We start from the raw sequence: 14042 nt of genomic DNA, 5'->3' as shown, positions 1-14042 counted from the left end.
CGCTCGGGTCCCCCCCACCCGCGCCCCAACTTTTCCCCGCGTCACTTCGGGAAAGTGCCCGAACTTGCGGCGGGGTCGCCAGGACCCCGTCTCGGGGCCGCGGATGCCGGCGCCGGGGGCTGCGCGGAGAGCGGCGGCCAGACGGGTGTGGGCTCGGGGCTCGGAGCGGCCGCACCGGGAGCGCAACCTGGGGCGGTGGGAGCGGGGTGGGGCCGGAGCCGGTGCTGCTCTGGGTACGTGCCTCCTCCGACCGGGTCCGGGTCGTTTTCCGTAGGTATGCGAAAGAAACTAGTTTGTGAACGGCGGCAGCTCAGTGCCTTGGAAATGCAGTTCGCCCGGAGTTCACGTTGTGCATCAGAGAAAGGGGCACTGATGCGCTGTTTGTGCCGGGAGTTACCGCGCAGGGGAACGGGGGCTGCGGGTCGGTCTCCGGTCCCGGTCGGTGCGTCCCGGCGGCCCCGCGCCCCCCCGCTGGAAAACCGGGCACCCGGAGGCACGACCGCCGACAGGGCGGGGCGGGGCGGTCCCGGCCCATCCGCGGTTGGGGCTGCCCGGCCGCAGTGCGCGAGCAGCCGGGGACAGAGCGGGTGTGTGTGCGCGGTTGGAGCGGTTAGGAAAGCCTTATTCAATGGATACTGCTTTGTCTGCGGCCGATCTGTGCTGTGTGCAGATTACATGCTTGCAAAAACCAGAGATGCTCTCTTTTTGTTCTGTTTATGTTAGAAGCTTACCCCAAACCGCTCATATTTTATTGCCAGATTTTAAAGTTGCAGCTCTTCAGAGAATAGGCACAGTACCAGAGAGGGATGAATGGGAAACGTGCGCAGTCTCATAAGTGAAGATGGGAATTAGAGCCTCTAATCCCTTTTGTTTGTTAACGGTGCTGCCATGTGATGAGGGCTGTCCTCAGCTCATCCCGGGAAGGTTTCACCCCGCCAGCTGCCTGGCATCTCTTCAATTCCTTCCATGTCCCCGGGATTTCTCCTTTCCAGGAGCAGGCCACAGCAGCTCTGTGTCGGGGATAACCGCTAAGCTCTCCTTTTGAATTTGTGAGCTTCCAAATGAAACTTCAGCTGACACCTCCTACCTGCCCTGCTCCAGCACGGGGACAGCAGCAGGGGGCTGCTGGAGCGCTACTACTGGGCGAAGTAAATCGGGAACAAAAATTGGGGTCAAGTGCCCGGGTCACAGCACCCAATGTGTGGAGCTCTGGAACTGGGGCTGCTGAAACCTAATGAAACTGTGGCTGTGATGGAACAAACTTCCAACAGCAATCACCGTTAGGAATTAAATCCGTAGCGCAGACAGCAACAGAGATTAATAATCATCATCGTCAATTAGCTGATGGAATCAAACAGAACAAAATGAGTGCAAACAAAAATCCGTCTCCCCTCCCCCCGAATCTCATCCCACCCTTATTTATCCAGCGTCAGGGATGTTTTCTGAGCATTGCTTCCAAGCACCAAAAAGTGTCATAACATAAGGTCAAGACTTAATTATTTATACGGAGCCATCAATCACTGCACAGGGCTGATTTCTTTATGAACCTCCAGAGCTGTGCAGTGAGGCAGTGAGCCCTGGTGCCCTGCACCGAGTGGGGCTGGGAAGGTGCCCACAGCCACTGTGCCCGGGCTGTGCGGAGCGGCTCTGCTGCCCCGTTCAAGTCCTGTAAGCAGAACATCACCGGGGAAATCTCGTGCATATCTGCTGCGTCTCGGTAATGAACGCTTACTGATTACGGATTATCTGGAGAATTTAGCTTTTTCAACATTATTCAAATTTTTATGTTTATGTAAGCTAATAATACTGATGAGATTCAGTAACTACTCTTTGCCTTATGGTATTTGAAAAGTGTGTCCGCTGGGCTTATCTCGGCATCTTCCAGAAGCACTTCAGAAATACTAAAATAGAATTTCTCTGCCTGAAAAAAAGAAGTATCGGTACCCGGGATAATGCTCTTTGCTCACAATTAATGCCAAAAATCAATTTGCTAACATGCTTTTTATGTTTCTGCTGATCACAAACAGGATGGCACAGTAAAAGCTTTTACTGCCATCTGATTAGTCCACGGTGGTGCTGAGTAAATAGCTGGGGCTGGCAGTGCTGCTGAGCGCCTGCGCTGAGTGTGGTGGGTGTAGAAGAGAGCTTGGGGTGCTGAGCAGGAGCCGGCCCGCAGGTTTTCTGATAGCTGGATGGAAGTAGTGAACATGCACCGGAATTTTCCTGAACCTCCTCCTGGCCTCTAATGAAGGGTTAACTACCGGCAGGGATTTGCACAGACTTTCCCATTTATCCATCTGTTAACAGAAATGGTGCTGCTGATCTTATTTACATGACTGCGTTTTGGATAGGGAGATGATTAACTCAGTGTGTGTGGAACTGGTGGGGACAAAGAAAAGTGGACTACAGGAAGAGAGGGGTGGAAAGGAAAGTTGTGGTGAGAACGAGCAGAGCAAGGAGGGAAGTTTCCTTTTGCTCTCCTGTCATCATCTCCTGACGCACTGTGCTCCAAAACCCTGTTAGCACTGACGGACTGTTGGAAGCATGGGGATATCCCGGGCAGCTTGTGATCCCTCTGAACTTCATGGCAGGGCTCCATTTTGGCAAGAGCAAGTCAGTAATGCAGTCTCCTGCACATCCGTTACGCTGCTCCTACTGATCTTACACCAAGGCAATTTATCACTGTAGTTCAGTGATAGAAATACCAAAATAGCATTTCACTGGGTTTGTAAAAGGGTGTAAATTATGGGTAGAAGGACAAATGGATTGTCCATTTCTTCAAAGACCAATTAAGACATTAAGAGCATGGGGAAATATTGTTAGACATTAACCAATCATTGAGAAAATCAAAATTTAGGACTCAGTTCTGTTAAATGTTTCTCAAGCACCCTCTGGATCTTGCCCAGAGCATGTGAAAAATGAAAGATTAATAGTGTCTCTTGCAGGCAGGGCCAGTCAGCTGCTTGTGTATTTTTATGGTATAGTGGGTATATTTATAGCATTTAGTAATGCCAGCAACGCTCAGTATAAAGAGTAACAGATGAACGCATTGTGAAACAAGGCACTAGCAAGGCAGGTGGGAAATGACTTCCAAAATATTGCACTAACCAGGCGGGAAGAAATGCCTTTAGATAGTAAACATGAAATAATAGATGTAAGTGGCTTTAGCCAAAGTCAGGGTAGATCTTCAGATTGGTTTCAGTCCATGCAAGACTGAGCCCAGCCCACACCTTACACAAAAGAGGAAAGGCAGGCTCACCGCGTGCGATCCCAGCAAAGATGGCTTCCATGCTGCTCTGTTCCCATGGAAAGACAGAAATGATGAAATCACAGTTGAGAGTGGAGAGGAGAAAGGAAGGGAATAAAATTGTATTGGCTCGACTGCAAGAAGCAAATAACAGATTTCCCTATTCAGACAGATGATGCCTAACTAGGGCACAAAGCAAATCATAAAAGAAGGTGGCAGATTTCACAAATTAGTCATGGCAAAAATGGTGAATTTCACAGCTTGAAGTGAATTCACGTTACAAAATGAAACAGCACAAAATGATTAAGAGCTCTAACTGATAGAAGTAATGAGTGTGTGAGCCTTAGTCATCACATGGCACCTGACACTTCTTGGCTTCAGGGAAGTAATACCTTCAGCCTCTTCCTGCTTGTATGGTACTGGGATCAGGTGAGGACAACCTCCGAAAGAGTCCTTTGTACATCTTTTTGGGAGATTTTGGACTGGGGCACAAGCTCAGCAGTCCCAGTAGCACTGCAACAGCCGTTCAGTAAGGAGAGCCTCTGGAGGCACCACCTCTGCTTCCAGTGCAGCAATGGGCATGTGCCATGTCAAGGCCTTCACACCATGACCTCGCAGGTGAGCAGCACAGTGGGAGGGCAGCTGAGAGAGGCTGGAGCAAGAGGGACACTTGCAGGACAGTAGCTGCCACGCTGGGGACAACCTTCCAGAGCTGGCAGGCTGCTTTGGGGACTGTTTGGTGCTGGCCTGTGCTCTCATGCAGTAGCGGTGCTACAGCACATATCCCTCCCAGCAGGCAGCCCTCTAATAGCCCATGCCATGGTTTTCTTCCAAAACCAACCCAATTTCCCTTCCTTCAAAGGATGAAGACTAATGTCAGAAGCCTCACAGGTGCTGCTGCATGACTTCTGTTAGCAAAACATTTCAATAGCTGTTACAGAACGTTTTCAAGGAAAGCTGTGTTATTAAGTACTAAAACCTTCTGCTACCATTTGTATCCCTGCTTAGACCGAGATAAAAAATAATGGAGAAAAATGTCACCACTGTGTCTTAATTCTGCTTTTTCAACATATGCTCTTCTATCACAGTTATTGAAAATCCATAGAGCAAAATGCAAGCAAAGTGAGCTAATACCAACCAGAGAACACCTCCTCAAGCACCATCAGTCTCCACCAAAACCTTCCTCTTCCCGGCAGACCATGGGGCAGCCCTGCTGGGGTGCCTGGAGCCGGGTGGTTCTCAGGCTGCCGGGAGGTTAACAAACCCCATCGCTGGCAGGCTGAGCTCAAAGTGAAGCAGAGCCACAAACCCCTTGGAGAGAAGTGTGTGCCAGCTTTCCTGTGTTTATTGAGGGCATTCCAGCAAAGTCAGGTCTGCTGAGCGCAGCTGTAATAATGTCATGCAGGAAGAGCAAAAGCTGTTGAAGTTGCCAGAACTAAAGCCATGGAGGAGTGTAATAGGGCAGTGCCAGTTCCTTCAAGTCCCACCGGGAAGTTATTACCCAGCCACAGGAGGCAGAGGAGCACCTGCATCCCAGAACAGGATGTGTGCATCAAGCATGCAGCGGCCAGCTGCACTGCTCCTGACCCAGAAGGAGGATTAAAACTGCACACAGAAGAAACAACCTAAGAGGAATTGATCACTATTGAACAAGGATGGGAAGACAAAGTTTGAAAAGAATTAGCATTTCTAAAGGAATGCCCTTGGACTCTGGGTAAGGAATTAGAAAGGACTTTAAAAAAAAAAGGCAAGGGATGGGGAGAAGCCCTCTTCTCTGGAATTGATTTTTTTTTTTTTAAACTTGGCAGATTTAAGAAGCTTTTCAGTAACATTTTGTGGATCGATGCTAATTTGATGCATCGGAGCTCAGCACTGTGCCAATTCACTGTCAAACTGATATTAACTAGGCACTTTTCTAAGCATGTTTATAGCTCAAGGTCCATTAAATATGCAGACCTGACAATGATTGCACCTCCCTTAAAATACTTAATTTGAGATGTACATCACAGCATGCACAAATGGCCTTTTGCTCTTCATCAGAGAGCAGCCTATGCGGTGTGACCACCACAGCCCTCAGTGGGGCCGACCTTCTGGCCCCAGGAACCAACCTGGTGGAAGCCAGCTACCTGCTGTCAATGACACTCATTGAGAGAGCACTAATTATTCACACTGGTGAAGGTTGCCAGATCAGTTACATAAACTTTTAGAGTGGTTTCTGAATTGAATGCCTGCAAGCTGACATCCACCTATAGGTAGGAGCTAAGTGAAAGTCACTTTATTTTTTAGCAATTCAGAGTTTGAGACAAAGGCTACAGAACATCCTGGTATTTAAATTTGGGTCCCTTTTAATTCCTTTAAAGCCTGCTCATATATAGTTTGAGAAATGCTGGCTTTTCTTTCTGTTCCACTGCACAAATGATCCCTTCCGAGTTCAGAGAATTAAAGCAGCAGTTAGCTAGCAATGCATGGATGTGGATCACTGACTTCAGACAGCCATGTTTGAACACTTTCATTTTTATATCCTGAAATGGGGATACTACTTAACTTAAAGATGAATTAATTTTTCTGTTACTTTTAAGTTCTTTAATGGGAGATGCTACTTAATTACCTAATAGACTTCTAAAGTTTTTTTGCACAACCTGCTTGATCTACTTAAAAAATATAAATCAATATGAGCTGAATTAGTAAAATAGTTTCAGAAATTTAAGACTGCACCAGAAGTTAGACTAGTATGTAAGAAGGGATTAAAAAAATATTGCTCTTTCATTTGGCAAAGAACAAAGTAATTTCTGGTTCCTGATCCTTTGAGCATCTCATTTCTGAGGAAACACAAAATCCATTTGTGAAGAAATCCGTGGAACAAAAGAAGAAATTGTGAAAGTATCACTGTGGAATCTGGAGGCACATGCAAGGAAGGATGCCATGAATCTCCTCCTTGTCTTGCAGTTCAAAATAGCAGTTATTTTCTTCATTTCAGTGGGTGCCAAAGGCTCACAGAAAGGAGTGCTCACAGAACACAGCCCTTGTTTCTCATGGCAGAAGTGTATTGGTCTGGTTTCTCACATAGGAGAAATGATAGTCTTGTCCCAGTCTGCAGTGACTGAAAGCCATTCATTGGGAGGTGACCCTAGTATTGGAATGTGGGTAGGTAACAGAGCACGATCAGATGCTATTTCATGTCTTCCCACAGAAGAACTTACTCCATCCAACACGGTCTTGTTCTAAGGAAGTTTCATTCCATCTCTACCATGTTTTATAAAGACTTGTATTCCTCCAGCTTTCCCCAAAAGTAAACTTCAGCACACCTGTATCTAAAAATCCTCAACTCTCCAACAAAAGCTAATTTGTTTCTAGATTTTCTTCACATGAGCTATTCTGATCAGCCACGCTGCTGGCCTTCCCTGCCAACCAGACCCTGCCTGTTAGCCTGGGATGGTGCTTGAAGGAACCGCTTATAACTCACAAGCAGAATGGTTCACCTCTACTTGTTATGTTACAAATGTGAGATAACTGAGTGAGCTGCTGCCTACCAGATGATTGCTCTCTCTTGCCTACATCCAGCCCTCCCCCAGCTCTTGCATCTCTACACACCTTCCACCCCCAGCTCAGTGCCAGCATAGAAGGAGCTGCCCAGCACCTAATGCATCTGCTCTTCCTTCGTGGATGAGGAGAGGGGATTTCCTTTCAAGCTGCCCCTTTGCCCACAGGCTGTCAATAATCACATAGCACATCTTAAACAGAGTCTCAGAGTTAATGGTGCAGTAGCTAGATGCAGAGGTTTTATGTTTATGATACAGAATATTTACATGGATTGTTTCTTATTTATTTTTTTCCCAACACCTTTGTTCTAAACTAACTTTCCTAACCTTAAAATAACTATTTCCTCCTTTCTTCGTACAAATGATTTTCTTAATGCTTTGGAATAGAACAGCTATGTTGCTTTCTCTATGCTGCAAACTCTGGAGTGTCGGTGTGTCCCCAGAGCTTTAGATACTGCATGTAACATAATGGGAGCCAGCAGCCAGAGCTGAGATCTCACGTGAGGGTCTTCTAATCCTGCACCTTACATAGGGGATCTGCAGCGCTGATGGCAGTCTGGAAATTAGCGCTTTGGTTGATACCGAGAAGAAACTAAGGTTAACATCAAGAGTTTATCTGAAGTCTCCTATAATGTTGGCATGTTGCTAGCAGAGAAATTAATCTGGTTTCCATAAATATTTGATAGAGTTCTATCATCATCCTGATCATCACTTTGGGCTTGCTGACACCCCTCTTCTCCCTCCAGTGATCGCAATCTGTCTTGGAGTCATAGCAGAAAGTCAGGTGGTGATACTTCAATCAGTTCTTATAACAAATTCCATTCAAATTCTGTCTGAAAGGGAGTTAAGGTTTCATCCTGCTGCTCAGAGAATGATATGCTAAATGCAGCTTCCCGGGAGCTTGGCTGCAGCCCAGCGCTCTGTAATTTATAGCTCTCCTTCCCGATTCCTGGTGACCTTGGGACCTACCCGGGCACGTGGCTGAAGTCCCCCCGCTGCCCACAGTCTGTGTGGGAGCTGTCAGCCCTGCCCTGCACCTCGGCAGCCCCACAGCAGGGAAGGGCGCAGTGCAGGCAGTGGGTAACACCTCTGGGCCAACATCCCTCCCGCTCATACCAGTGATTGCTGAGCGTTGGTCTTCAATGACAGAGATTGTTAGCTAACTTCAAAGCATGAAATGAATTTACAGAAGAGGCTTAAATTATATTAGCCAAAAACATTTTCCATATAGATAGCTAGAAGAGAGCGATAATCGCCGATCTCCAAACAGGCGCTGCGCCCTTTGTATTCACGTGGGAAACAATAACTTGAAAGGTTATTAACATGAGATTTCCAAAAAAGTTCTGACGTCATTACTCTTCGTAGTTACAGCGTGCTGTGTGTGCCTGAGATGCCTTACTGGGAAAAGCGTGCCCACAGCCAGAGGAGCTGGTAACTGAGATTGTAACGTATGACATCTATAACAGAAAAATTGTGTAATTCATAGAAGTTACTGCCCCTTGAAGATTACATTCATTATAGAATGTATCAGAGATATGTCTTGAGAATGACTGTAGTTTCTGTCATTTAAATAGCTATTCAGGAATACAGTTGTTCAAGCTTATGTATGTAACTGCAGATTGTTTTATAAAATTACTGAAGGAAGGCAACTTTGGTGAAAGTCTGGCAGACCCCTGCTGCTTTTCTGGGCTGCTCTTTGTCCAGATTTTTGAAGGAGAAATACTTGTAAATACTTGTACTTTTCTATCTAGATTCCTTATGATGGAGAATACTTTAAAAAAAGAAGTGACTTTTAAAATTACCTTAAATTATTTTAGATTTGTTTATTCACCAATAATCACTAGATTTTCTGCACAGCAAGCAATACAGAATTAGCTTTAAAACCATAGAATAGCAAAACTTGTCCTGGCTTTGTCTTCCAAGCATTGTGTCTGATATTATCAGCAGTTTGCATTACTAGAAATAGACCTCCTCTGTAATCCAGTCATTCTTTACATAGATCCTTTTTGAAAGGCTTTTTCTATTGTGAAGCCATCAGAGAATCATTACGTTAAGTAGTTTTTTGTAAACAAGAAACCAGTGAGTCCAAAAAACTTCCTCTGCAAGATGCTCATCACTGAGACATCCCTGGCAAAGCATTCATCTCTACCTGGAGCTGTCTTAACACCAGTGAACCTCAACTGGAGGATATCAGCATAGGCTCATCAGGTTTTTCACTTTTACTAATAACAAATGTAAACTCTCAGAACTGTATGAGATTGATTCATATACAGTGTTGCTGCTACAATACTGTTTCTGTACTAGATGCAGAGGCTCACACTTGCATGTGAGGTGCACACGATGGATGCACACAAGGGAGTGTGGCAGAGGAAGCAGCTGGTGCAGCCCTGCCCAGCGTTGCACCTAGTGCTGTACAGCACAGCCAGAGCAGGCTGCCCGACCACGAGGCACTCCTGTCATCTCATCTGGCTCTTGTGCACGTGATTAAAGCCCCCACCTCCTTTCTATTCGTTTTCCCAGGGATCTGCCATGTCACTGTCGCACAGACCTGGCAGCAGTGCTACGCTGGGCACTCTCCCTACTCAGCTATTAAACTGCTCTGTTGCTTTCTTTTGTCAGGGCTTCTTTCCCCCCCTAATATCTCACCTAGACTTTTTCTTTCTTAGCTTCAGGCCATTGCTCCCTGGCCTACAATTTTTCTGAGACTGTGAATAATTCCCTCCCTTCGTTTCTATTGTTACCTTGAAGGTATTTATAGACTGTGATCATGTTCCCCCTGAGCCTTCTCTTTCACCAGACTCTGAATTTAGCTATCTCAGCCTCTTCGCATGTTATGTTCTCTAATCCATGTATCATTGCCCTCCTTTGTTTTCATCTTCTTTTGAAGGCTGGTAACCAGCAATACACAGCATCGGGGTTTTGCACAGCCACTGCTTATAAGATTCATACACAGTTCCTCATTATCTATATTATGTTACTGAGAAGCACTATTTTTTTAAATGTTCTTGACTTTATGAAATATTGCTTCTCACCAAATGTAATTTTGTAAATGAAAACATTTCATATAACTCTCCATTCTGCTGCCGAGGTGTAAGCAGAAAGAAGCAAGGCTAACGAATGCATCTGACAGCAAAGACTCCTGGGGTCAGCCTCTGCTGGAAGCAAAAACCTTGCCTGAGTGAGGTGCAGCCTTCTGCACTGGTCAGCTGCCCCTGGGAGGAAGAGTTACCCTCAGGACTGTGCCTTGCCCACTGGCTGCACCTTTCTGTCATAGTAACATCAGCTACCTGGCCCAAGGCACTCCATTTCTCCATTGAGCATGGTTCCCTCAGCTTTATTGCTGAAAGAGAAATTATACCCTATTCAAAATTCTGATTTTGGTTGCATTAAAGATTGAAAGCCTCAATTTTAAATCTTGCCATGGAATACAAAATTCTCGGGAATGAAATGCAATTTTGAGAAAGAAGAAGTGTTCTGTCTTGATGATTTTGATCTCCCCTGGAATCTTTGACCTGGTGGCACTGCTGGACCTGCCCCCTAACCCTGCATTCAGCTGGTCCTGCTTGAGCCTCACAGGAGCAGTCACTCCTGGCTCATCCAGCCCCAGGCTGTCCTCAGCCAACCCCACAGCTCAGCTGGCTGCTGGGGCCTACAAAGCAGAGAAGTCTCTTTTCACCTTACTGTCTCTTTTTCCCCCCGAAATAAGTTTGTAACAAATCCACAAAGCAAAAAGCCTCAGGAAAAGGTTGTGTCACGTTGTGGCAAAGGAAACTATGCCTGGGAGCAAGAGCTTTGTATGTGAAAAGAATCACAGCTCCCCCAGTGCAATGGAAGGGGAGAGATGAAGAGAGAAATCTGAACCTACGTTTGTGAAGTTAGACTGTTATAAGATTTTTAAGAAAATCAAAGTAATGGAAAATAGAAAAAGCCTTCTATACCATAGCAAGTGTCCCTGTGTGCATGTGCCCAGATTAGATTTCTGCACATCTCCATTCACTCTGATTCCTCTGCAGAACCTGACGGTAATGATGTCCCTTGTAGGACAGAACGATCTATCATACTAACCAGTGCTCTCCCACTTCTCCCATGTACTTTCCATCCCTCTGTACCAGCCCTCTATTTTCACTTAGCTCTGCTTTTGGAAATAGAGCTGACTTTTGGCCCTGGGCTTCTACTAAATTGCAAACAGTGTCTTAATTCTGAAGGATTATGAAAAGTACCTTACCGATAATATTGTGTTGAAAATAACTAGTTCTTAGTTCTAAGTTTACTAAAGATAAAAAAGAACCCCCAGTAACTAACTGCAATGGCTACAAGGACTGCCATCACATAAGACATGACAAGCTTTCTAAAAGATCTTCTATCATCAAGCTGTACAAGCATTTGCTCTTAGCAATGTGACAATTTTACTACAATTTCACCTGCCCAGTCAGACTTCATACAACAATATTAGACAGATTACAGCCATCTGCAGGGCTCATTCATGCCAGAATCAACCTAACTGAATAATTAATTTTTATGTTCAGAGATTGAACCAAAACTAGTGGGGGAAATAATTACTTCAGGGGTGCCCCAAAGACAAGTGAGTGTTTCCCTGCAGCTAAAGTCTTCAAAATTAAAAGTCATTTCAGATAAAAATATATATTTTTTTAAAAAAGTATCAAATAATCAAAAAATAATTTGTTTTTTAAGTTTAGAGCAATGTGTAAAATGGTCAGTTGCCATCCTTGTTTAAAAAAAGTTTCATTCATTCATTTTTGTAAATAAAGGATTTCAGCAGAGTTAAGTACGAATGACAAGAAGCTACGATCTGCCTCTCAGAGGACCCATGTTTTTAATAGAGACCAAAATGCACTCTGGAAATTTAGTTCTGCTTCTGCTTTTAGTTAATTATTAAATTCAAAATGTTTTGAAATATGCATTGTAAGATGACATTATTTTAATTTTCCCAGCAGAGACATTGACAGCTCCTGGATGATACTGCACTAAACTGTCCTCTTTAATGACATTTTCTTTTTAATAATCATTGATCCACACAGATTTGTTAGCTCCCGAATAGCAGCTCATTGTTCTCAGCACTTGTGAGAGTTCTGTCAGGAGCTGAGCGTGGCACAGAGCATTTCTAGCCATGAAAGTTTGCTGTGCAATCATGATACCTTGGATTTGATTTGGATCCTAATTTTCTGTGGCTGTTCTAAATACAGCAGTGCACCAAAATGCCTTTAGTCCATGAATGCTGACAGCATTCAGAGAGGGAAGGTAAATCCTGAGAGGAAACATCAGTAAAGTTGTTCAGAAAGCAGTATTTCCTGTCTATCCCTAAGAACAAGAACCTCTTATCTCCACACTATTTGGCTGCATATATCACTGTTTTCTGAAGTTAGTGTTTAAATGACTGGCCAGCCCAGGCCCATCTTGCACAAGGAACATGAAGTTCACGTCATCCTGCAGCCTTGCTTTTTCTTTTCACTGCCCTAGGTCTTGTTCTAGTCTTCTCAAATGTTGTGAAAGCAAACACCTGCTGGAAAGCAAATGGTAACCCGTGGTCTAAGAGTGTACACAAGGCCCTGAAAAAACGCTGCTGACATTGCAAAGTGAAGTCTTGCAGTGGTTGGTGCTAAGGAGCAACTGTGTCCTCCAGCTGCTGCACAGAGCCTTATGGAACAAAACTGCCTCTTTCTCTCCTCCCTGCTCTTCTGAGAGAATAGGGATCGATATTGTAGCATGACTTCTTTCCTGAGTCCTACAGGGGAAAGCGTTAGGGAAATAAAGTCCTTTCCCAGAGAATCCCCTGGACTGGGGGAGAAGAGCCCCTCAGGATCCAGCTGAGACCACTGCGGTATTTATTTATTCCTTTCCCAGTGATTCCCAGCAGCTTTCAGAGATTACTGCTCCCTTAGGAAACTACAGCTCAGAGATGCACAGCACTATTTCCTCCTGTTCCTTCCCTCAGAATCTCCCCTGGGAAGGAGAAAGGTTTACAATCCTTTCTCTTCATCTTGCAAACCAAGCCTTGATCTCATTGTCTGCTGCTACACAAACAATAAACAAGGTTTCCCAGCATGGTTTGTCTTAGTAATATTCTATTTCTCTGTCAGACTCTAGGTCAGGTGGTAATTTTGGGTGAGGTACTATCTATAAAGACAACAAATGCAAGAAGCAATCTCAAGGCAAGGGATAAACCAGATGACCCGAGTGATTTTCTCTGTCACCACTGTCTATGTTTCTATTATGGAATAAAGCACAGGACAAGGAGAGGGATTCAGCGCTTTGACTGTAGTGACAGATACTACCAAAGAGCCCAGCTTAGTTCATCTCTGCACAGCCCTGTAAGGGGCACGCTGGCATACCCAGCAAAATAGTGATATTTATCTTCTGTGCACAGCTGATCTATAGAGCACAGCATTTTCCTGAAGGATGTCAGGGCCCGCAAAGCTGCTTGGCTTGGTTGGCTGAGGTGTTGGTATCTGTGTGAGCTCAGAGGGTAATTTTGTCTTTCATTCCTTATCTTGAGGCTTTGTCAGACATTTCTGTCAAGAATGAATCCCTAGCACTGTCTGTCCATATGGCTCAGTAAGCGTTAAAATAAGGAGAGCTCTGGGGAAAAGCACGGGATGCAGGATTTCCCTCCCAACCCAAGGGCTGCCTCAAGCATGTTCACAGCCTGCTCTCTGCAGATCTCTGGAAAGGGCGTTAGCTGAACTCCTGATGCCAGCAGAAAAATCCTTCTCTGAACAGCCTATTATTAAGATCCTATTCATTATATAGTAAAGGTCTTACGGGTCAATCTGTTGTTTTGCTTCTTGGACAAGAGTACAAGTCCAGCCCTCACTGACAGCAAGCTACCAGCCTTGTGTAGCTGCTTTTTCTGGGCAACTGCAGAAAAACAACAACTTCTGAGAAGGTTTAACAAAAGGGACTGAAGATAATTACATTTATAGTTTATAAATGTGAAGGTGACTCGTGGGTGTTTATACTGCTCAGACAGAAATGCTGTTAAAGGGAACAAGATGTCACGATCCTACAGCATCCTTTTTTTTTTTTTTTCTTTTTTTTTAAACGTGAAGTAAAAGTCTGTAGTACCAGGAGGCAAATGGCTTCCCTTTGCAGTTAGCCTCTCAATTCTATTAAGAAATTACTGAATATCTCCCTGCCTCTTTTCTCTTTTATTCTTCTTTTTTGTTTACTATGTAGATAAATGCTTCACTTAAACCCTGCTGCAGTCAGGGAGTGTCTCTAGCAGACACTGGATCACA

Source organism: Lagopus leucura, unplaced genomic scaffold, assembly GCF_019238085.1.
Source record: "Lagopus leucura isolate 7727_CA_CO unplaced genomic scaffold, USGS_WTPT01 Super-Scaffold_100017, whole genome shotgun sequence".
In the NCBI taxonomy this organism is placed as follows: domain Eukaryota; kingdom Metazoa; phylum Chordata; class Aves; order Galliformes; family Phasianidae; genus Lagopus; species Lagopus leucura.
The sequence above is the reverse complement of the archived record's forward strand: the minus strand, read 5'-3'. Positions refer to the sequence as shown.